At 47.4% G+C, this 24,027-nt stretch overlaps 1 long non-coding RNA gene across 4 annotated transcripts in view; it reads right to left on the reverse strand.

Moving 5' to 3' along the window:
* Positions 1-14,331, reverse strand: part of LOC308571380 — a 90,966-nt gene extending 76,635 nt beyond the window's left edge. For 3 of the 4 annotated variants that reach the window (XR_014001353.1, XR_014001354.1, XR_014001355.1), the window contains exons 1-3: positions 14,000-14,331; positions 11,004-11,097; positions 7,397-7,486 (exon numbers count right to left, since the gene is read on the reverse strand). This is a non-coding gene — a long non-coding RNA (uncharacterized lncRNA). The remainder of the gene's footprint in view (positions 1-7,396; positions 7,487-11,003; positions 11,098-13,999) is intronic. The other variant, XR_014001352.1, reaches the window with a different exon arrangement.
* Between the last annotated feature and the right edge of the window lie 9,696 nt (positions 14,332-24,027).

Consider the following 24,027-nt stretch of genomic DNA (forward strand, 5'->3'; position numbering starts at 1 on the left):
TAAAACTGCCCTGGACCAGCCTTGGGATATGGGGTTGGCATGGGAGAGAATCACCCCCCATGTCCTGCCCAGGTGAACCACAGAGAAACCCTCCCCGTAAAACTATAGGAATATCTAAATCAGGCTTTCCTCCTCCAGCTGGCAAGGTGACTGTGAAGCACTTCCTCTGCCACAGAAGGTCCCTGCACATTTGGGGTTTCCCCATGGCGCCGCTGGGCTGCTGCTTGGCCGGAGCCTTTCCCAAACCATGGTCCTGCGAAGGAAGGACGACACTGTATTATCCTGGCATAGGAATCCACTCTAGGGCACACTGGTTCCATGGTCCCTCCTCAATAATGTTCTTCTGGGGTACATCACCCTCAATATTTTCTCTCACTCCCCCTCCTGTCTGCCTTCCCAGCTCCCTCCCTTCCTCACTCTTCCACATCCCTCCTTCTCCTGCTGGCACAGAGCAGCCCGGCAGCCCCCCATGGGCAGGCAAGCCAGTGGAGGCAGGGCCCTCCTGTGGTGGGGACATAGGGCCTCATGGGGGAGCAGCCCCCCAACTTCTGCAGGGACAGCCTGAGTGCTGGCGAGGGTGTCTGACCAGCTGACCCAGGGAAGGAGGGGGACAGAACAAGCACCCCTGCCAGGCTGCCCATGCCCACATCACCACTGGCTGCCGACGCTCGCTGCTCCTCCGCCACTGCTTAAAACACAAGGCCATTTCCCCCTGCTGCATTTCAAGCTGTCGTCTGAACACGCACACTTATCTGCGCATGCACGGTGGCTGCCTCAAATGTTCGCATTACCGCTTGCTCGGCATCCAGCTTTCTAGTTGGACTGAAAATGGTTCAAGGAAAGAACACATCCAACAATGTTTTTGTCAAGAAACTACATGGTCAGTATGGATTGTGGCTAACAAGAAGTTTGAAATGAAGTTTCAAAAACCAGTGCTGGGAGCGCACTGCAACCTTCCCACAGTTTGACTTCACCTCCAAAGGTTCACTTCTCCATTATCTCCAAAGACCGTAGGATGCCAAAGTAAGTTCCATAGAGTGACAACTAGCAATGTATGTTTGCTGATGTCCCTCCACCTCTGCCCCAGCCAGGCATGGCGAAAAACATGCATTGCAGGAAGATACATGTCGCTGAAGCAACCTGACTGGAGCCACACATATGGCTAAATCTGTTTGCCAATATGAGTGCTCACTGGAAGGACAGATCCTGAAGCTGAGGCTCCAATACTTTGGCCACCTCATGAGAAGAGAAGATTCCCTGGAAAAGACCCTGATTTTGGGAAAGATGGAGGGCACAAGGAGAAGGGGACGACAGGATGAGATGGTTAGATAGTGTTCTCGAAGCTATCAGCATGAGTTTGACCAAACTGCGGGAGGCAGTGGAAGTCAGGAGTATCTGGCGTGCTCTGGTCCATGGAGTCACGAAGAGTCGGACATGACTAAATGACTAAACAACAGTTTGCCAATAACTGGCTTCCTTCCAGTTATTGGAAGGAAAAGTGGGTTAATATGATCAGGTTGGGGGCATTTTCAGAAAAGTGTAGGTGAACAGGGGGAAAGTCCTGGCCCTCCCAACCCTCCTGCAATATCTTTACGAGTCAAACAAGAAAGTGGAATAGGCATGAGTGGAACTCAGGCAAGGAAAGAAATGGAAATAATTGATTTCCAAGTGAGGTATTCAATATGCATAGCAAAAAAATAAATAAAAAACAGACCTGCTTTTCTCTGCAGTTCAGCATTTCTCTAGGCATTTATCTTGCCTGTTCAGGCCAATATATCCACTGGGAAAGGTATGTATGGTTAGAGCTTATTAATTTAGAAGTGGCAATATACCAGAGCCTGGGAGGCAGTGGTGCAGTGGTAATTTCTGAAGCCCAGGAGATCACCTTGAGAGCCCCAAAACGTAGGGATGTGTGTATCAGGCAGAGGGAGGGAGGAAAGCAACAGGGTCACCGAAAGAGAAGAAAACGAAACGGAACAAGGCGGAAGAGAAAAGGAGAGCCCAGGAAAAACAATGGACAGTTGAGATCACCAAGGCATCCTTCAGTGGAACACCAAGACAAAGCTGTCTCTCCACAAGAACAAGAAAACCTTGCTGTCAGCAAAACCATCGTCAACCCCAATGGCAGTGAGTGTTACACCAGCTTCCCATGTCACTGACCTCAGGAAATTTAACTTCCTCTTAACCTTGAGAAGGAATGTGAAAGGACTGTCTACAAAAATGCTGTGAAATTCATGTAGGGTTGCACACAGAATCCTATTGTGTTGCCATGGTGACCAGAAGGGGTAGTGGCGGCGGCTGGTGGGGAGCCAGTGACTCAAGAGTGAAAACTACCGTATTTTTCGCTCTATAGGACGCACTTTTTCCCCTTCAAAAATGAAGGGGAAATGTGTGTTCGTCCTATGGAGCGAAGACGCCATAGCCCCGCGACCCTCTCCCGGCAGGAGAGGTGACGCGCGGCTATGGCAGGAACCTCTACAGCCCCGTGTCACCTCTCCAGCCGGGAGAGCGCGCACGCAGGGCTAAAGCAGCCCCTCGCGACCCTCTCCCGGCCAGCCCCACAGAGCAGGTCAAAAGGAACCTGAAGCCTGGAGAGCGAGAGGGGTCAGTGCACACCGACCCCTCTCGCTCTCCAGGCTTCCAAGGTAGCCGCCTGAACGCACCTTAAACGGCACCTTGTTTTAGAGCGGGAAAACAAGAGGGGGAAAGTTCTCCCCCTCTCTGTGCAGCGCCTCCTGCCGCTTCACTGAAGGGGCGCTGGGCAGAGAGGGGGAGATTTTTTTTTCTTGTTCTCCCCCCTCTAAAACAAAGTGTGTCCTATTGTCCGGTGCGTCCTATGGTGCGAAAAATACGTATGCTGAGTCAGGAAGTTTTGTTTTCTTCCTGTGTGTGTTCCAAGAATACAGAGTCATTGAAAACCCAGTCCTAATGGAAGTCAGCTCAGTCAAAAGAGTGGCTCATCTTTCCATACTTTAAATGCTGACTGGACGGCAACTTGGTGGCTCTTTTCTCTATTAATAATTCTAATGAGGTGGTTAAGTTATGCCAGATTGATTCATGTAGAGACACAGATAGGTGGCATAAAAATGGTAACCCTCTTGGGTTTATCGAAACAAGGCTCAGCCACAAGGAACAGCTGTGCCTACTGCACAACACTGCTGATTCCCTCATCTCTTTCCAAAACGATCGAAATAGTTTCAGTAAAACCCCTACGCCTTTGTCTTGCAGAGATTAATTCCAGAGCTCGCACATGGTGACCAATTCATTAAAGTGTGTAACCTGCTACAGAGTACACGGTTAATAATATCTAGCATTTATATAGTGTTTAAAGTGTGCTATAATTTGTTGTGATTCTTACACTAACCCTGTATAGTATCCCTGTATTGCAGATGGGGGCAGGCTGAGGCTAAGGAACTTGACTAAGATCATCTAGTGACCTAATGGCGGTGGCAACATTTGAACACAGGGGCTTCCACACCAGGCCCCGTCCCAGAACATTTTCATTAAAACATCCCTGCTTTTCTAGTCCATTTATTTACAGGTAAAACACATGAGCCCAGTATTACTACTACATATTGCTATGGCCTACTGGATGAAGTCCAGGCCACCCCAATACAAAACAAATGTATATTAAAAAAGGCTTTCCTGTGATAGTTTGGCCATAGTTCCTTTTTAATAAGGCCTTTGCCTGACTTGATCTGCATCCCTATACTCTTTTAAAAATGACTCTTTTGGGGTTTTTTTTTAATTGGGTTGTTTTTGTTTATATTTTATGTACTTGATATTTTATGCGAACCGCCCTGAGACCTTTGGGTATAGGGCAGTATAGAAATTAAATAAATAATAATAGGTGCTGAGAGAGGATAGATTTATTAGATACAGTGGTGCCTCGCAAGACGAAAACAATCCGTTCTGTGATTCTCTTCGTCTAGCGGTTTTTTCATCTTGCGAAGCAAGCCCATTGACGGATTAGAGGATTAGCGCTATTAGCGGCTTTTAGCGGCTTTTAGCGGCTTTTAGCGGTTTATCAGCTTATCGGATCAGCTGATAAGCGGCTTAGCGGCTTAGAAAAAGTGGGTGGGGGGAGGAAAAAACCCCGCAGGAACTCGCAAGACATTGTCGTCTTGCGAAGCAAGCCCATAGGAGATTAGTTTTGCGAAGCACCTCCAAAACGGAAAACTCTTTCGTCTAGCGAGTTTTCCATCTTGCGAGTCATTCGTCTTGCGGGGCACCACTGTATTGTCTTTCCTTCCTTACATTTGTGAGTTCAGCAGAGTGTATCCCTTTGCAGTTTAAAAGGGAAGCTTAGGTAGGCTAGTTTTAGCTTTTTAGTTTAAGTAATCCAGGATGCTTTAAGGCAGATGGGATTCTTCTGGCATTTCCACCTTAAAACAATCACAAACTACATTGTAAAAGGTAAAAATAACATCTACTCACTCAGAATACTTGTTGCAGAATATCAGATACAGCCAGGGTTGCCACCTTTTGTCAGGCAAAATTTGGGACATGGAGGGGGGGAATTGGGGTGGCTAAAAATTACCTGATACAGAATGAAATGACTTCAAAGCAATGCATTCCAATGGGTTCTTTCCAGTGCTAATCATACTCAGAGTAGACCCAGTGAAATTTATCGTTCTAAGTTAGCAATGCACATTTAATATCAATGGCTCACATCCTCCCCACCTGCTAAATTTCTGCCTGCCAGAAGAATGGTAAATGTAGAAACTCAGTCCAAGAAATAGGTGGAGACAGCAACAAATTCTGTTTCTCATCCTAGCACAGCTTTGCCTCCAACATCCCTTTCCATATAGCTGCTAATGCATCATAGACAAGTTCATTCAACCACAAGGGTTAAATCTTCTCACATATTTGAGGCATTGTTAAAAAATCATCTGTTATCTATAGGCACTCATAGAATCAGATTTGTAGAGTTGGAAGGGACCCTGAGCCGGGTCATCCAGTCCAACGCCATGTGATGCAGGAATTTTAACTAGAGCATCATTTAAAGCACTCTTAAACCAGCTTAACAGGCATGGAGTCCCCCAAAGAATCCTAGTTTGTTTGGAGACCACCTATTCCTCTCCCAGATATCCTCTGGGAAGACGGACAGCTTTCTATACCACTGTTCTTTCTCAGGTAGCAAAATGTCTTGGGTCAACCAAGGCCTGCCTATTTAAACAGAGAGGAATGGCTTCCCTGAGCGGATTACCATGTGGAGTTACAGCTTTCAAAGGGCTAACCAAAGTTGTTGGCCTTTTTTAGGGTTGAAGTTGTTGAGGTTTCTGTAGGATTTTACCCCAGGAAATAAACTGCCACAGGCAGATTAGGCCCCCGGAACAGACTTTGGACATGCCTGGCCTAGAGATTCCACCAGTTTCTGCTTCCCCCCACCCCACATTTGTAATATCAGGGGTAACAAGGTTGGTCTGCAATACAGGAGTATAAGAAGTGCTGGAAAATCGGGTCCTCCCTTAAAGAGGGCATATATTGCAGTGAGACCTGTGTTGTGGGCGGGTTCAATTGGTAAGCCACAACACCCGATTGGTAGGTCCCTTGTAGCTGGGTGCAATCTGGCTAATGGGGTATAAGCCCTTGCATGTGACCCAGAGCTTCCTCTTTTGGCTTGTGTATCGGAACACCCGTCCACCTCTCCCTAATTTTAGGGCTTTGTGCTATAGACCTTGCTATGCCGTCGTGTGTCGTCTGCCATTGGGACAGGGACACGGCAAGAATTTTCCCCACTTGGTTGAATGGCTGTTGCCATTTGGGTTTCGCCTGCCACGTAGCAAATCATCACAACTTGTAATGTTGCAGATAAGCTCTGGTTCAGGTGATAAGGATGGGAGAACGTTCTTGCCATCCCTATGTGAAGGGTATTCCATTAAAGGAATCCAGGGACTTGATGGTTTGGTCAACCCCTGAGAGGGGATTGTGCCCATGCCTGAGTCCAGGGGAACATTTCGGTGGCAGAGATAGCCTGTTCCCGGCTTTCCGCTTATCCAGGTGTTCACCCTTGGCTGACCTATGCTGGTGCCCTGGGTCAGCGCTACCTGCATGGCAGGGAACTAGTCTCACCAGAGCCTATGCAACCAGTCACTTTCTGTAATCAATAAAGTTGTGGCCTAAATTCTGCCACAAACCAAACCTAAAATTTGAGTCAAGTGTGAATTTAGTTAGGGGGGGAGGTTTCTGTGTTGGAACATGCAAATGCTGAATCTTTCTTGTAAAAAACAACCCTACAACCAATTCTAACCATTGTAGGTGCTTACTTCAGACTGCGTAGATTCAGTGTGTAAAACACACCAGGTTTTAACCAGAGATCTTCAGTCAACTGGAGCACACTCTTTAGCTTTGAATCAGAAATGCAGACAATTCTCGCAAACGATTGTTACCATTTAAACCGCTGCCGTGAAGTAGGAACCCCACCAAAGGAAAGAAATATCCAGACTCCGATTCTTTTTCACATTCTCTGAGAAGCTATTGTAATAAAATCTGAAAGGTGTCTTGTCACATCAATGACATAATTGCACCTGCTCTGAAAAAAAGAGGGGGGCAACTTTCAGCTCTCGCTGAACCCCTGCCTGAAGATTCTAGGTGAATGTGGCCCATCACTGCTAATAATCACACAGGGAGAGAGTTCTCCCTCTGAAGTTCAACTTGGGAGATGAGTAGCTGCCAATTCCTTGCATGAACCTTTGAGATGGAGCCAAAGTGCCTGCTCTGCTGGACTGAGTGATTTTCTGAGTGCAAATCAGAAGTACTTAGAATGTTATGGGTGTTTCATAACTGGAGAAAACATGCCTTTCAAACAACAACCACCCATTTCTTACAAAGGAATTGGTTTTAAGTGCAGGAATCTTCCAGGACTGCTGAGAACAGCAGACAGGAATAGCCAGCATACCTTTGAAGCATGACAGAAGACATAAAATAGATTTTTGCTAAAGGTTGACCCTTTTTTCAACTTCTCTAGTCTGCCACATTCTCAGACAAGGGTTGGGGTTTTTTGGGGGGTGGGGCTTTGTGTGTGACTATTTTGCTTCCTCTCAGGGGGGCGCTGTGGTCTAAACCACAGAGCCTAGGGTTTGCCGATCAGAAGGTCGGCGGTTTGAATCCCCGTGACGGGATGAGCTCCCGTTGCTCGGTCCCAGCTCCTGCCAACCTAGCAGTTCGAAAGCACATCAAAGTGCAAGTAGATAAATAGGTACCACTCCGGCGGGAAGGTAAACTGTGTTTCCGTGCACTGCTCTGATTCGCCAGTAGCGGCTTAGTCATGCTGGCCACATGACCCAGAAGCAGTATGAGGACAAAAGTAGGCTCCCTCGGCCTATAGAGCGAGATGTGCGCTGAAACCCCAGAGTCATTCACGACTGGACCTAACAGTCAGGGGTCCCTTTACCTTTTTATTTTGCTTCCTGAATTGCCACTAGCGAAGCACCCTTCTGTTCAAAGCCAGTTCATAGCAAGATCCGTAGCTTAAGAGTCAAATCTAAAAGATGAAGAAATGAGTATGATGAAGCAGATATACATCAAGGAATATTTAATGCAAAGAGAGCCGGTTTCCAGTGGTATATAATAATTATTTTGTATCAGTGATGGGGGGGGGGAAGCCTGTGGCCCTCCCTAGATGTGCTTGGACTACATCTCCCATCATCCCTGAAGCCCTACAACTTTTGGAGAGGACCATGTTCTCCTCCCCTATTTTATACAGGGCTACCAGTATAGGGACGTGGGCGGCGCTGTGGGTAAAACTTCAGCGCCTAGGACTTGCCGATCGCATGGTCGGCGGTTCGAATCCCTGCGGCGGGGTGTGCTCCCGTCGTTCGGTCCCAGCGCCTGCCAACCTAGCAGATCGAAAGCACCTCCGGGTGCAAGTAGATAAATAGGGACCGCTTACCAGCGGGAAGGTAAACGGCGTTCCGTGTGCTGCGCTGGCTCGCCAGATGCGGCTTCGTCACGCTGGCCACGTGACCCGGAAGTGTCTGCGGACAGCGCTGGCTCCCGGCCTCTAGAGTGAGATGAGCGCACAACCCTAGAGTCTGGCAAGACTGGCCCGAACGGGCAGGGGTACCTTTACCTTTACCTTTGCCAGTATAATGCTTTACAGAGCAAGAGACAATTTGCTGCCCCATTCAGTCTGCACAGTATGGGTCTGGGCATGTATGGAGAGGGAGGCAGCATATGGAGGAGCCAAAGTTACATAGAACATCGGGAATTGGACATCAAAGTGTAAATCAAGTCTAAATATCAGGGAGCTGGAGATGAGATGGAGCGGGTATGGCATTGCGTAGAGAGGCACCGCTCAGCATGATTAGCATATTGCATTTTCTCCCCACTGCAAACACCTCTTTTTCTGTGGGAGTGAGAGAATAGCAAGTGGACATTGATGTAAGCATTATAAAAGACATTTTGAAAACCTGTAAGAATTGGGAGAGAGGGCATCTTACATCACCTCTGTTTTTTTAAAAAAACTAGGATCAATTTCCTGCTTCAACAGGCGCTGCCCTTCAAGCAATGCCACCCGTGACTCAGGAGTAGACTGCTATAGGAGTCCCATGCTGCCCAGCCATGGCAGAGCTCAGGGGCAGAAGGTCTCAGTCAAGTCTCAGGGGGCAACTTGCCTGGAGGCAGAGTCCATATGCAAGGTTCAGTCCAGTCCTAAAGTCAGGAGTATCTCAGTTTACGCAGTCAGACGGTCTGAGAGTCGAGAAAGCCGGGAGTCCAAGGTCAAGAGAAGCAAGAAGCAGCCAGGTCTAGCCAGGAATGACAAATGTTGTTTCCAGCAACTGACTGAGGCTGGAAACCCTCTTAAGAAAGCTGAAGCCAGCTGGTTCTCATAAGGAGCAATAAGGGTGATCAGCAGCAGGTGGACTCACTCTGCCTTCTGCTCCTTCAGGCTGCTGCTCAGCAGGTAAAGCCAATTCCTGGCCCATGACACAGACCAGGCTTCCTCAACCTCGGCCCTCCAGATGTTTTGAGACTACAATTCCCATCATCCCTGACCACTGGTCCTGCTAGCTAGGGATCATGGGAGTTGTAAGCCAAAAACATCTGGAGGGCCGAGGTTGAGGAAGCCTGATATAGACACTCAGGAGACCTGGCAAACCTAATCAGGGTCTTCAAGACGGTGCTGTTGATTGTCTTGCAGACATCAGCTAGTGGAGATGGGTGGCAGAACAGGCTGAGGCTTAGTGCATTTTGTTAGGATCTTAATCTGGGCTGTCTTTGGTGACCTGACTTTCTCCTGTCTCCGCTAGCCTTGCCTGTGAGTTCTGGAAGACCTGCTCCCCGGCCCTGACTGACTCCACCTACAAAAGCGGAGGCTGCGGAGGTGGCCAGAGATCATCTTGCCCGTGAGTCCTGGAAGACCTGCTCCCTGGCTTGCAGTGGCGTAGGAAGGGGTGTGTGGTGGGTGCAGGCCACCCTGGGTGTCATCACTGAGGGGGGTGACAAAACGTCAGAAAGATGAGTTGATAAAAGAATGGGGAGGGGGCTCACAAAACTTTTTAGTTCAGTCAACAAACGCAATGAAACGCGGCTGGCACTGGGCGCCACACCACAGGGGCCGGCACTTACCACGGGGTCTGCATGTGCCCGAGCCACGCGTCTCTCCTGGGGGGAGAGGGGAGGTGGTGGAGAGACTTTGTGCAGTGCGCCCTGCCCTGACTCACCCTGTCCCCGGCTCGCCCTGCCCCAGGCACCTGAGCGGCTAACTACAGTGGTGCCTCGCAAGACGAAAAGAATCCGTTCTGTGATTCTCTTCGTCTAGCGGTTTTTTCGTCTTGCGAAGCAAGCCCATTGACGGATTAGTGGATTAGCGCTATTAGCGGCTTTTAGCGGCTTATCTGCTGATCAGATCAGCTGATAAGCGGCTTAGAAAAGGGTGGGGGAAGGAAAAAAACCAGCAGGAACTCGCAATACATTGTCGTCTTGCGAAGCAAGCCCATAGGAAATTCGTTTTGCGAAGCACCTCCAAAATGGAAAACTCTTTTGTCTAGCGAGTTTTCCGTCTTGCGAGGCATTCGTCTTGCGGGGCACCACTGTACACCGTTGCTGTCTTGCAGGCCTTTTCCCACCTGGTTTGGGGGGGGGCGGGACCTGGACTGACTCCAGCAATAAAAGCTGAGGCTGCTGTACAGACACTTGGGGTGGGGTATTGTTGAGGGGTTTCTGGGGTGGGGCCTTGTTGCTGTTACTGATATTATTATTTTTTGTATTTTTATTCTCAGAACTTATAATTTATGTGGAAATTGTTCAATTTGGTTTTGTACTTTTTATGTTTTATTTATTGTTTACAGCTACTTTTGTTCTGTTTGTAACTGTGTAATTTTTTCATGTTGTAAGCCACCTTGAGAACGGTTTGAAGTATGGAAAGGCAGCATACAAATAAAATTATGTATGAATGTATGCATTTATGTATTCTATATATAAGTATCCTGGCTGCGCTGACTGGGCTCCCAGTGGAGACACAATGCCTCTATGATTCATGCCTCTTTTGCCTCTGCAGTTTTTACAGTTACTGATCTGATCTGAAGCTCATTGCTGAAATGTGTGTTGTGCAATTAGTGTCACTCATAAGATTGAACTTTGCCTCTTTACCTGTCCAGGTACCTCTTTGATTCAGCACATTAGTCACAGCCTGTGAAACATCCCTTACTACTTGCTGCATAATGAAAATGCGTGGAGAAATACAATGGGTGAAGACATTTTTCTAACAGCCCTCCAGTGACAATCACATCCCTGTTGCTTCACTAGAAATTACAAAGCAGGGCTTGGTGCAATAATTTCCGGATGCGGGTGCTTCACAATGGATTCAGGAAACCAAACATTTAGGTCTCCTCAGTGGTGGCTCACGGACACTGGACCTGGTGGGGCTGCTTAGTGGCCAAGGGGGTCAGGGAGGTGTGGCCAAGTTTTTCTGGCGTTCTCTTGCAACAATAAGCGAGAGACATTAAGCACTGAAGTTGTACTAAGCTAACAGCTAACTAAACTGAAACATGTCTTACCTTGGTTCAGGAGTCCCTATCGTCACAGTTTCTTCACTGCTTGGAGAAAAGTTGTGTAGCTTCCATCTATTCTGAGTGTCTCTCCATTCTCCTCCTTTGCAAAAAACAACAAATAGTAGACACTTAAACATTGTACAGTGGTACCCCGCAAGACGAACGCCTCGCGAGACGAAAAACTCGCAAAACGAAAGGGTTTTTCGTTTTCGAGTTGCCTCGCAAGATGAATTTCCCTATGGGCTTGCTTCGCAAGACGAAGCTTGCCCCGGGGACAGCGGGTCTTCTCTTTTGAAGCAAGGGGCTGCAGGGAGATCGCTATCTCCCCGCAGCCCCTTGCTTCAAAAGAGGTCCGGGGGCAGCGGGAAGCTAAGCGCTTCTTTCCCGCTGCCCCCCGACGTCTTTTGCAGCAAGGGGCTGCAGGGAGATCGCTATCACCCCGCAGCCCCTTGCTTCAAAAGAGGTCCGGGGGCAGCGGGAAGCTAAGCGCTTCTTTCCCGCTGCCCCCCAACGTCTTTTGCAGCAAGGGGCTGCAGGGAGATCGCTATCTCCCCGCAGCCCCTTGCTTCAAAAGAGGTCCGGGGGCAGCGGGAAGCTAAGCGCTTCTTCCCTGCTGCCCCCCGACGTCTTTTGCAGCAAGGGGCTGCAGGGAGATCGCTATCTCCCCGCAGCCCCTTGCTTCAAAAGAGGTCCAGGGGCAGCGGGAAGCTAAGCGCTTCTTCCCTGCTGCCCCCCGACGTCTTTTGCAGCAAGGGGCTGCAGGGGCTGCAGGGAGATCGCCGAAGCCTGCACGCGCTGACATCAGCGCTCCCAGGCTTCGCGGACCTCTCCGCCAGCAGCGGCAGCGCTGCCGCTGCTGGCAGAGGGTTGCCGCCATGCCGAAGCCTGCGCGCGCTGACATCAGCGCCGCGAAGCCTGGGAGCGCTGATGTCAGCGCGCGCAGGCTTCGGCATGCCGGCAACCCGCCGCTGCTGGCGGAGAGGTCCGCGAAGCCTGGGAGCGCTGATGTCAGCGCGCGCAGGCTTTGGCATGCCGGCAACCCTCCGCCAGCAGTGGCAGCGCTGCCGCTGCTGGCGGAGAGGTCCGCGAAGCCTTGGCCGGACAGCTTTTGAAGGCAGGCGGGGGGGGGGGGAGCAAAGACTTTCGCCCCCGCCAGCCTTCAGAAGAGGAAGGCTGGCGGGGGGCAAAAGTCTTTGTCCCCCCTGCCTGCCTTCCCAGGGGCTTTTAAATCGCCCCGGACAGCGGAGAAGTCCTCCGCTGTTCGGGGCGATTTTAAAATGCCGCCCGCCAGCATTTTAAGATCGCCCCGGACAGCGGAGAAGTCCTCCGCTGTCCCGGGGTTTTTTAAAATGATGGGGGTGGGAAGAAAAGCCCTTGCCCCCCCCAGCCTTCAGAAGAGGTCCGGGGACAGACTGTCCCCGGACCTGGTCTGAAGGCGGTTTCCCTAGGAACGCATTAATTGATTTTCAATGCATTCCTATGGGAAACCGTGCATCGCAAGACGAAAAAACCGCAAGACGAAGAGAATTGCGGAACGAATTAATTTCGTCTTGCGAGGCACCACTGTAGTTTTATTAATACTTAGCACTTAAGTGTCTTGCTGTGGTTCAGAAGGCTTGCTGTCACAACATCTATAGTGGGTTCATGCAATAATAACTTATATTACTTGGAAGTAAACCCCACCAAATCCCATGGGAATTGCTCTCTGATTAAGTAATGTTATGAGGGGTGGGTTTTTTGGCGAGGGGATCAGTCTAGATGATACCTGTGTGCCCCCTTCCAAACCTGTGATCTCGTATATGTCGGGCAGAATCTAGAAAGGGAAGCCTGCCAAATCAGTTCATTTGTTAAGGTAATGGCTTTGGCTGACCAGTTAAGTGCTCACACCAGAATGAGCTAGGTTGCAATAGCTACTACTAAGTGATGGTGTTCTCCAGGAATAACGGACAGGGATTTTCCTCACACCCATCAGCCGCCTGGATGCATCCAAGGTAGATGACCTATATATAGCCGGGGGAGGGGGGAGGCTAAAGCTGGAGACAAAGAGAGGCATGTCTGCTCTTTGCTGAATCCAAAGCTCAGACTTGGTGGCTTCTCTGGAAACGTAATGGAGAACCAAGATCTGTTGGGATGTTAATGGCGTGAGCCCCTCCACATACCCCAAAGACACCACAGTCAAAATATGCTGCGCTTAGTTCCTTTCCTTATTAGCCATCACAAATAAGCCTGAGTCCAGATCATTCCTCCATTACCTGCTTCGATGGGGCTGTACTCCCCCTGGAAGCAAGTCCATAGTCTGGGCAGATTCATGAATCCATATTTATCACTTGGAGTGCCTTTTATCAGTTTGGACCAGGATTGTCTGTCCTCTGTCTTCCATGTGCTGGTAATCTCCAGGATAGATCGCTGCCCTGTGCTCTATGTAGGGCTGCCCTGAGACCATGGGGCAACGCATATGGAGACACTGGGCAAAGTCTTGTGTGTGTATCCCCCAGCTGCCATACATGGATACAGCTGTGCCAGATGATGCCAAGGATTTAATTCATTACCCTAAGGTCGCCAAAGAATTGATGCTTTTGAATTCTGGTGCTGGAGGAGACTCTTGAGAGTCCCATGGACTGCAAGAAGATCCAACCTCTCCATTCTGAAGGAAATCAGCCCTGAGTGCTCACTGGAAGGACAGTTCCTGAAGCTGAGGCTCCAATACTTTGGCCACCTCATGAGAAGAGAAGACTCCCTGGAAAAGACCCTGATGTTGGGAAAGATGGAGGGCACAAGGAGAAGGGGAAGACAGAGGACGAGATGGTTGGACAGTGTTCTCGAAGCTACAAACATGAGTCTGACCAAACTGTGGGAGGCAGTGGAAGACAGGAGTGCCTGGCGTGCTCTGGTCCAGGGGGTCATGAAGAGTCGGACACGACTAAACGACTAAACAACGAAAAGGTCTCAGGGTGGATTACAGCACTTAAAGCACAATGTTAAAAACATTTAAATCAACTTACGCTCACAAATTACGGTGGGTCCTAAAAATATATACCTCATGGAGTCAAAAGCCAGGGCAAAGAGGTGTGTCTTCTGCATTCACAGAAAACGGTATAATGAAGATGCCATGCGCACCTCTGTGAGGAGGGAGTTGCCAAACTTAGGGGCTGCCACTAAGAAGGCCCTCTTCCAAGCCATCGCCGCCTGAGCTTTTGAGGGCAGTGGGGTAGCCAAGGTTCTCCACCCTCCCTGTCCTCATGTGGTTGTGTTACATCGTTGTATGCCCTTGCTGTTGTCATTTCATAAGGTCAGTTGCCTGGGGAAAACAGAAGATAAGCTGAATCATAACAAGGGAGGGTGAGAATTCTCAGCCAGCCTTGGTGACTGTTGCCAAGGAAACTGGAACACTGGGAGAGTCATAAGTATGTCATCTCCTGGACCAGGTCAATGGCCCATGTAGCCTAGCACACTGTCCTCACTGTGGCCACCCAGATGCCTATGGGAAACCAGGGAGCAGAACATGAACACAAGAGCATTGACTCAGGGAATTATAGAATCGTTGAGTGGGAAGGGACCACCAGAGTCCTCTAAACTCACCCCCTGCAATGCAGGGAACTTTTGCCCAAGGTGTGGGTTCGACCCCTCGACTCTGAGAGTCTCATGCTCTACCGACAGCTATTCCAAGGTCATCTCCCATGGTTTCCAGCACCAGTAAAGGGCAGCTAAGGCAGCTGGGGAAAGAAGGAAGGGAGTAGCGTTCAAAGAGAGGTAAAAGGGAGACTGGTGATCAAGTTCTTGCAGTGGCTGCGGTAAAGACTGAACAGGACGGTGACGTGGGACAGAAATGCTGTTAGGACCAGAGGATCCAGCAATACCAGGGAGAAGTGTGGGGGCATCACCTCAAAATACAACTCCACAGCATCAGAAGGGACTGGACAAGTGCTGGTTCATCTCCCTAGAAAAGGATTTGCCTGAACACACCTTTAGTGTTATCTGAATAGCAGGGACATGCAGCTCTCTGTGTGTGACATTGAGAGAGAAAAGGAAGTCATAGACCTGGTTTGCAAATTTCTTTTTCTTTTTTTGTATTCTGTATAGCAAATGGAGAGTTAATATTTTAGTTTACAAAAATTTATAGGCCGTTTGGTTGTAACAAAATCGTGTTTTTTTAAAATTTTTTTAAGTTTGCAAATCCTTTATTATTTTATTCACATAATATATACATTTTTAACAACAAACAACTCCAAAATAGACAGACAACTCCAAAATAAAATCAGTTGTAACAAAACCATAAGTCTCATGTTTTCACTGGCTCCCGATGGAGTACAGGATCAGGTTTAAGGTGCTGGTTTTAACCTTTAAAGCCCTATATGGCCCAGGACCCTCGTACCTACGGGACCACCTTTCCTGGTATGTCCCACGGAGGACCTTATGGTCTTCAAACAAAAACATCTTGGAGGTCCCAGGCCACAGAGAGGTTAGACTGGCCTCAACCAGAGCCAGGGCTTTTTCGGCTGTGGCTCCGATCTGGTGGAACGCTCTGCCAGAAGAGACTAGGGCCCTGCAGGACTTGACATCTTTCCGCAGGGCCTGCAAGACAGAGTTGTTCCACCAGGCCTTTGGCCAGGACACAGCCTGACTCCCTCCTTTGGCAATCCTTACAGAACTCTAGCCCAATGGTTGCCATTAATCTGATTTGAACTGATTTTAGAATGAAATGATTTTAGAATGTTGTATCATTTTACTGTTGTTAGCCGCTCTGAGCCCGGCTTCAGTGGGGGAGGGCGGGATATAAATAAAATATTATTATTATTATTATTTACACTGATCTCTCCGATACTTGATATTTCTTGCTGCTTTCTGCTTTCCTTATAGAATCTTTATAAAAATTTAAATATCTTAAATCCTATACCAATCTTTAACAATTTCAATTAATCCCTTCACCTCCCTCCCCCACAGCCCAGTACAGCCTCCACCCGTGTGCAATCTTCTTTACCTATTATTTTTGTTATTGTTGTGTTATTCACTTTATTTGTTGTTCCATCCTTAATATTTTATTATCCTATCTCCTTGTGCCTTTTAAACTTTAGCAAAAGGTTTGAAAATGTCTTGAGGCCAAGTCTAGCTGAACTGAGTAGACCAACTCTTACCAGATTAAGCAGACCTGTTCTCTGATGCTAGTTATGTAAGCATGTACTCTGCCACAACATCAGGAAAACCAGCCTTGCAGGTGCCCATGGCTATGTTGCCTTCAACATGTTGATGTGCACTTGCTGAAGTTCACTGCTCCTCAATGGCTGAAGGCCAGTCTCTCCGTCTCTCCTCTTCTACTTGGCTTTCTCCTCAGCTTCTCTTCTTCACTCCTTGTCCTGCTCTCCAGACCCATCAACTGTCACCCCAGTTGACCCATAGCTGTCAAGTGTCCCTTATTTGAAGGGACAGTCCCTTATTCCAGCGCCATGTCCCGCTGCTGTCCCTTATTGATGGATGTCCCTTAAATGATGTCCCTTAAATTTCAAAGGAAGCAGCTCCTCTCCCTCCCTCCCTGCTGGCCAGAGAGAAGGGAGGCTTCAACTGTGTTGCTTGGCTGTGTTGCTCACCCAATAAGAAGTCTAAGAACGACTGGGGGGTGGAGCTTGCATGCCTTGTGTGTGGCTAGTTAATGCAAGCGGAGGGGTTTTTTGGACGCCATTTTGTTGCACGTGCTGCTGCAAACTTTGCACTGCAAAGCCAGGCCAGGGAGCCATCTTAAGTTGAGGCTGCATAGGCCTTGTGGTGCATGTGATTCAGATTCTCTTCAGTTGAACCTCTGGTTACAAAGTTGGTTGGACGGTGTTCTCGAAGCTACCAGCATGAGTTTGACAGGAAGACTGGAGTGCCTGGAAAAGGTGAGGCTGCAGGTCCCTCTCCTCACTTGCTCTCCACACTCCATGTCCTCATCACCACTCCAATGTCCTGGACTGGTGCCTTTGAAGGAGTAGGCGGTACATACTGATTTCATTCCACTCCTTCTACCAAAATTATGCGAAGCAAAACTGGGTGGTTCCATCCATCCTCATTCCCAACACACCATACAATAATTCAAGAGCAGCATCTGTAAGGGAGAAATCACTTCCCCTCAAAATGCTTTATGCCTGTTTTTTTTTTAAAAGACATTTGAGAAAACTGAAATTGGAAAGGGCAAAGCCACATGTGTGGATAAAGTAAGGAAATTGGTTTGCTTTTTGCAAAGCAGGAGCGTGGAGGAGAATCGGAATGATCAGATTTTGAACGGGATACACAACATAGGAGAAAACGAGAAAACAATGCTGGCTGGAGCACCAACTTTCATGCTTCACAGACCTCTCTCCTTCAGGCAGGCTTACCTTGCCTGCTTTTAATTTCTAATTTCACATATTGTCTCCCTCAAACTGCCAAAAGTACACTAACACTGGGTAGCAAAGGGACTCATAACTTGACAGACTATTTCCCGCTTCAACAGAGGAGAGGTCGGAATCTTTGCATAAGGTTTGCTGACTCAGTAGAGTATGCTAATATTGTGGTGGTTTTTTTAAAAAAAACACACGAATGAAAGCTTAAACTCTGCAAAAAAGAAAAAAGAGAGGAGGAGGGAGGAGGAGTGTCAGGGACTCGGAAGAGGAGGAACGGTGGAGAGTACCTCCAGAGAAGAAGACGACAGTTCAGAATTTCAACAGGGGTTTGAGGGAGGTCATCTGCTCAGAGGCAGATGAGGGGGAAAGCTGGGAAATCATAGGAGAGCTAGAACAACACCTGGCTGACACGCCATCACTAGAGAACATTCCAGACCCACCATCTCCCAGAACCCGGCAAGCCTTAAAAGTAGGAGAGCAAATTGCTCAGAGACAGACCGCAGAGGGGGTGGTGCTATTTATGAATGAGGAAGTGGGAGAGAAGGGCAGTGGAGATTTACTCGGGACAATCTTTCAGGCAGTAGAGAAACTGACCCCCAGGGCAGGCTCTTACCATCTGCTTTTTATTCAATATTCATAGAGAGAGGTTTGAGAATGCAGCCTCTTAGAATAATGGTATTGTCCCGAGTAAATCTCCCCTACCCATCTCTCCCATTTCCTCATTGGTCAACAGCACCACCCCCTCTACATATTTTACACCTTAGTTTTTATGAGGGCCTTCTTGGTAGTGGCGCCCACCCTGTGGAACACCCTTCGGATGTGAAGGAAATAGGTAGATATCTTATCTTTAAAAGACATCTGAAGGCAGCCCTGTTTAGGGAGGTTTTTAATATTTAATGCTGTATTGTTTTTAACACTCAATTGGAAGCCACCCAGAGTGGCTGGGGAAACTCAGCCAGATGGGCGGGGTATAAATAATATATTATTATTATTATTATTATTATTATTATTATTATTATTATTATTATTATTATTATTATTATTATTATTATTATTATTTTACCTACTTGGGAAGAGGGATTAGTAACAACATTTGATTTAACTCAGAATTTGGTCTAATTGTCTTAAACCTGCCAGTGCTGACGCCAAGAGGTTTGCATAGATCGGCTTTTGTTCCCCGGGCTGGAGAAACTTGGGGACTGTATCAGAGTAATTCCTGTCTCAGGGACTCTACACAACCAGCATGCTTTTACAGCAGTCCCAAAAGGAAGAGAGCTTCCAGCCAATCTCCTCATTAGGCAAATAGCTATTGGAAATCTGGGCACAGAAGAGGACGGAATATGTTCAGAGGAAAGAGACAAACACAGCGGACTTGAATGAGCAACATGAACTCAACTGTTGTGGGATTTGGGGAGTTGCTTGAGAAAGGCAGGCAAAGAAAGAGAACACTCAGCGGCACAAAGGATTAAAAATGGTTTGTAGAAAACACTGAGTAAAATATATGGAGGTAGCGGGAAGGAAAAAGGAGAAGAAGCAGGGAGCATCCCCCAAAATAAAGACAACCCCACCACCATTATTTTCTAGTGGCCAGGAAGTCCACCACTGGGAAAGGACACAAGACCAACCAAAAACAAGATAGTGGCTTATCCATACTTGAGAGGGTGCCCCTGGGTACAATAAGCACAATGGTTCACAAATGGAAAGAAAACGACATTTTTTAGAAAACTTCCAAACTGCCTGACAGAAACCTATGGGCTTCTACAATGCTGACAGCAGCTGAATCCACAGAGAGGGAGGAAGGCATTCAAAGGAACCAGAAGTGAGGCGGACTGTAGCCCTGTCCATGCACAGCAGTTATGTTGCAAGTGGAGCAGGGCGATGCTTTTAGTCCAGCACCAGACAGCACAACCTTTTCCTGCAAGAACCGAATGTTGCGTCCAGTTGCCTACAGAGGCGTTCCAATGCAAAACCAGCTGCCCTTGTATTGGGGAACTGTGCTGCGCAAGTGTAGTGATCACACAGAGCTCCTACACAGGATCCATAGCAATTTTTGCTAACCTACTGCTCCGATGGGTTCCCTGTTATGACACAGTAATGCCAAAAGATCTATATATCTATATATCTACATCTCCCTCATCTTATTGCTCACGTGTAGGAGCAGTACCCCCAACCCCAAGGACCAATCATTATGTTGTAAGTTACATGGATGAAACAAGCTGTGGCTGTTGGGAATCACCTACATAATTTCACACTTTCCAATAATGTGACTGACTTTGTTGAGGAATCCACCCCCCCTTTCTGACTTCTTCAAAAGGGGGCTTACATTTCCCAGCCTTACTCTTCCATCCTGACTCCTCTCTTGTCTTTGGTCTCCCCTCTGAGTTTTCCCTCTAATCCAGATATTGTTCCTGGGTTCTGACTCTCAGCTCTGGACAACTCCATTTTTAATGTCTTTTAATAATACACAAATCATAAATAATAAATTTGTATACCACCCTTCAGCCAAAGATCACAACATAAAAATACAAAAACAAAAACAAGGCTAATCAATAACTAATCAATAACTCCCCCTCCCCAAAGAGCACCAGACACACAACTCCTCCTGGAAGGTTTGAGGCAGAAGATCATAAGCTAAAATATTAAAGAGAAAACTTTCCTTCTTTCTTCCACCACGCAGCACCCCCAACAAAAAGCCCAGACATTTCAGTGGGCTTAGACTACCCCCAGAGAGGCCACAAGGATATGCTAAACAAGCCTTTCTGAACCTGTGGGTCCCCAGATGTTGTTGAACTACAACTCCCATCACCCCTAGCTAGCAAGGCCAGAGCTCAGGGATGATGGGAGTTGTAGTCCAACAACATCTGGGGACCCACAGGTTGAGAACTGTTGTGCTAAACCAAGCCTCCTCAAACTTGGCCCTCTAGATGTTTTGAGACTACAACTCATAGAATCATAGAATCATAGAGTTGGAAGAGACCACAAGGGCCATCGAGTCCAACCCCCTGCCAAGCAGGAAACACCATCAGAGCACTCCTGACATATGGTTGTCAAGCCTCTGCTTAAAGACCTCCAAAGTAGGAGACTCCACCACACTCCTTGGCAGCAAATTCCACTGTCAAACAGCTCTTACTGTCAGGAAGTTCTTCCTAATGTTTAGGTGGAATCTTCTTTCTTGTACTTTGGATCCATTGCTCCGTGTCCGCTTCTCTGGAGCAGCAGAAAACAACCTTTCTCCCTCCTCTATGTGACATCCTTTTATATATTTGAACATGGCTATCATATCACCCCTTAACCTCCTCTTCTCCAGGCTAAACATGCCCAGCTCCCTTAGCCGTTCCTCATAAGGCATCGTTTCCAGGCCTTTGACCATTTTGGTTGCCCTCCTCTGGACACGTTCCAGTTTGTCAGTGTCCTTCTTGAACTGTGGTGCCCAGAACTGAACACAGTACTCCAGGTCAGGTCTGACCAGAGCAGAATACAGTGGCACTATTACTTCCCTTGATCTAGATGCTATACTCCTATTGATGCAGCCCAGAATGGCATTGGCTTTTTTAGCTGCTGCGTCACACTGTTGGCTCATGTCAAGTTTGTGGTCAACCAAGACTCCTAGATCCTTCATCATCCCTGACCACTGGTCCTGCTAGCTAGGGGTCATGGGAGTTGTAGGCCAAAAAACATCTGAAGGGCCAAGTTTGAGGAAGCCTGTGCTAAACTCTACCCTCCCCCTCCATCCACTTGCCTGGAAAGCAGCAAGACAATAACACATTTTAAACGCTATCTCTTAGAGGTTTGGAATGAGATCTTCCTGCCTAACCCCATTTTAAAAACTATGAACTTTTGAAAGCAGTTTGCTTCTGCAGAAGAGGTATCTGCAGCGTACACTTGAAAGAACTCAAAGCTAAAGATATATAATGAATATTTGTAGATCGGATTTCTAAAGCAAACTTTCCATATTCATAGCTACGGACGAGTGTCCTGAATAAAGTGACAGTTTATTGCAAATACGCAGAAAAAAAGGAAGAGCCAGCGGCTTTTTGCACATATGGCGGCACATTAAGCCAATTTCACAGGACTGGGGAAGGTCATAATCATCTGGTCTCATTAAAAAAAAAAGTTTTGTGTACTAGCAAGCTGGTCAGCACTTCGATGAGGAAAATGTTAAGTAATAGCAATCTGCTCTGGACTTAAAATGATGAGAATTTTTTTCCTAGAATGTAAACCAGAGTACAAACCAGCCATTTGGAAAATCCCCCCCTTGGAAGAAGTAACTATCAGGTTTTTGTAGATGAATGTCCCAAACAGACAGTGTAACTCTTCAGAACGGCTGAAATATGAAGGGAAATATTGCTGGCAGATTTCTTAAGATTCTCCAGATGGCACCACACCATCTTAGTTTAGTACCGATGTAGCTGAGGTTATTTCTCATGCTTTTCAGGCCAAATGCTTCCTCCGTCAGCGTATTGACTGATGCATGCACAGCTCATTGAGTCTTACTGCTGCCTTTAATGAAGGGTTTTTTCCTCTTCTCCTTCCCGTCCTATTTGATTGCGTTCCCCAGTCACTTTTCTCACTTTGCACCAAACCTCATTAATTCATGCGCACACATTTCCCAACCCTCACTAAAAGAAAAACCCTGTGAAGCTATACCTGTCTTAGTGTGCTAAAGGCCAAACATGTTTACATGTTGTCTGTGTGCGCTACAGGAATAATAATAATAATAATAATAATAATAATAATAATAATAATAATAATTTATTTCTACCCCGCCCATCTGGCTGGGTTTCCCCAGTCACTCCGGGCTGCTTCCAACAAAATATTAAAATACAATAGTCTGTCAAACATTAAAAGCTTCCCTAAACAGGGCTGCCTTCAGATGTCTTCTAAAAGTCTGGTAGTTGTTTTTGTCTTTGACATCTGGTGGGATGTCAAACTACCTGGCAGATGCAATACTGTACATGTGATGTATGGAAGAAGGCTTTTGCATTTGCATTCCTAGCTGTTCCCCAGCTGAGGCTGGATTCATGGAACCCCTTTTCACTTATTCCAGAAAGGGGGTGGGACATGCTCCCCTTTTCCCACCAAACAGCTGATTGGCAGGAACTTAGTTTTTGGAGGAACAGGGTTTTGCGTACAATCCTAACTGCCCTTCGCCCATGCTGCAAATCGCTCCAGTGCAGAAAACCATATGCTAGGGAAGCAGGGTTATCAACACGGGCTCCTGCTCCCTGCTCGCTTCTGGAATGGAAATAAATATTCAGAAATTTAATTATTATTATTTTTTAAAAAAGATATTTATTAAAGTTTCCAATTTTTTGCAAACAAAAGAAAAAACAAACATAAAAATATTAAAAACACTTAAATTTCACACCTTATTTTCTTATAACTTATTTCCCCGACCTCCTCATACCTCCCCTTCTTGTATACCCAGTTTAAGTTGTTTGTACAGCACCTTATCTCAACATCTTAGATTATTATAGCTTTAAGTTCTTACTTACAAAAAGGAAGTCGTTTTATCATAGTTACAGCTTGAAACCACTTACTTTCAATCCAGCATCATTCAACATTCCTTAATTTTATAGTATTTTTGTAAATAGTCCTTAAATTTTTTCCAATCTTCTTCTGCCGACTCTTCTCCCTGGTCCCGGATTCTGCCAGTCATTTCTGCAAGTCCCACAGAAATTTAAATTTCAACATTCATACTCCGAACATGAAATTTTACTGTTAAACTCAGTTATTTTAGATGTGTTGGCTTCTCTTGACAGTCTTGGTGGGCATCAAATATGAGCCTTCATAAGCTGTCAGCGTCACCTCCTGTCAAATGCTAAATTCCTTGCATATCACCAGATGCAGAGCATTCTCAGACACTAAATACTTGTCAACTTACACGTACAGTCAAATAGGAAAACTGTTGTCCCAGTCATAGTCAAGAATATCACTGCACGCCACCCCAATCTCTTCAGTGGTGCAAGAGTTCAGGGGCTCCAGGGGTTTGTTCCAAGGTTTTGTTTCCTTGGAATGGGAGACATTGAAGACTGGGGTGACTTTGTGATATTCGGTTTAGACATATATACAACCTGATGTAGGGACGCGGGTGGCACTGTGGGTAAAACCTCAGTGCCTAGGACTTGCCGATCGTATGGTCGGCGGTTCGAATCCCCGCGGCAGGGGGAGCTCCCGTCTTTCGGTCCCAGCTCCTGCCCACCTAGCAGTTCGAAAGCACCCTTAAGTGCAAGTAGATAAATAGGTACCGCTTTATAGCGGGAAGGTAAACGGCGTTTCCGTGTGCTGCGCTGGCTCGCCAGAGCAGCTTCGTCACGCTGGCCACGTGACCCGGAAGTGTCTTCGGACAGCGCCGGCTCCCGGCCTCTAGAGCGAGATGAGCGCACAACCCTAGAGTCGGGCACGACTGGCCTGTACGGGCAGGGGTACCTTTACCTTTTACAACCTGATGGACAGGCTCACAGCATTGACACCCCAAGGGGCTCTTGCTTCTCCCAAAGCCACAGCCTCAGATTCAAACAGAGATCAGGCCTGGTTCTCTCTCTCTGCCTTCCCAGCTTACTCCTTCCTGCTTCTAGCTCAGTGTCTCCCGACCTTTTTCTGATTGTGGCCCCCCCATGGGCATAGTCAAGGGGGGGGGGCAGGAGGCAGCTGCCCCCCCAATAAGTAAAAATCAA

The sequence above is a fragment of the Podarcis bocagei genome, assembly GCF_964188305.1.
Source record: "Podarcis bocagei genome assembly, chromosome: 13".
NCBI classification, from domain to species: domain Eukaryota; kingdom Metazoa; phylum Chordata; class Lepidosauria; order Squamata; family Lacertidae; genus Podarcis; species Podarcis bocagei.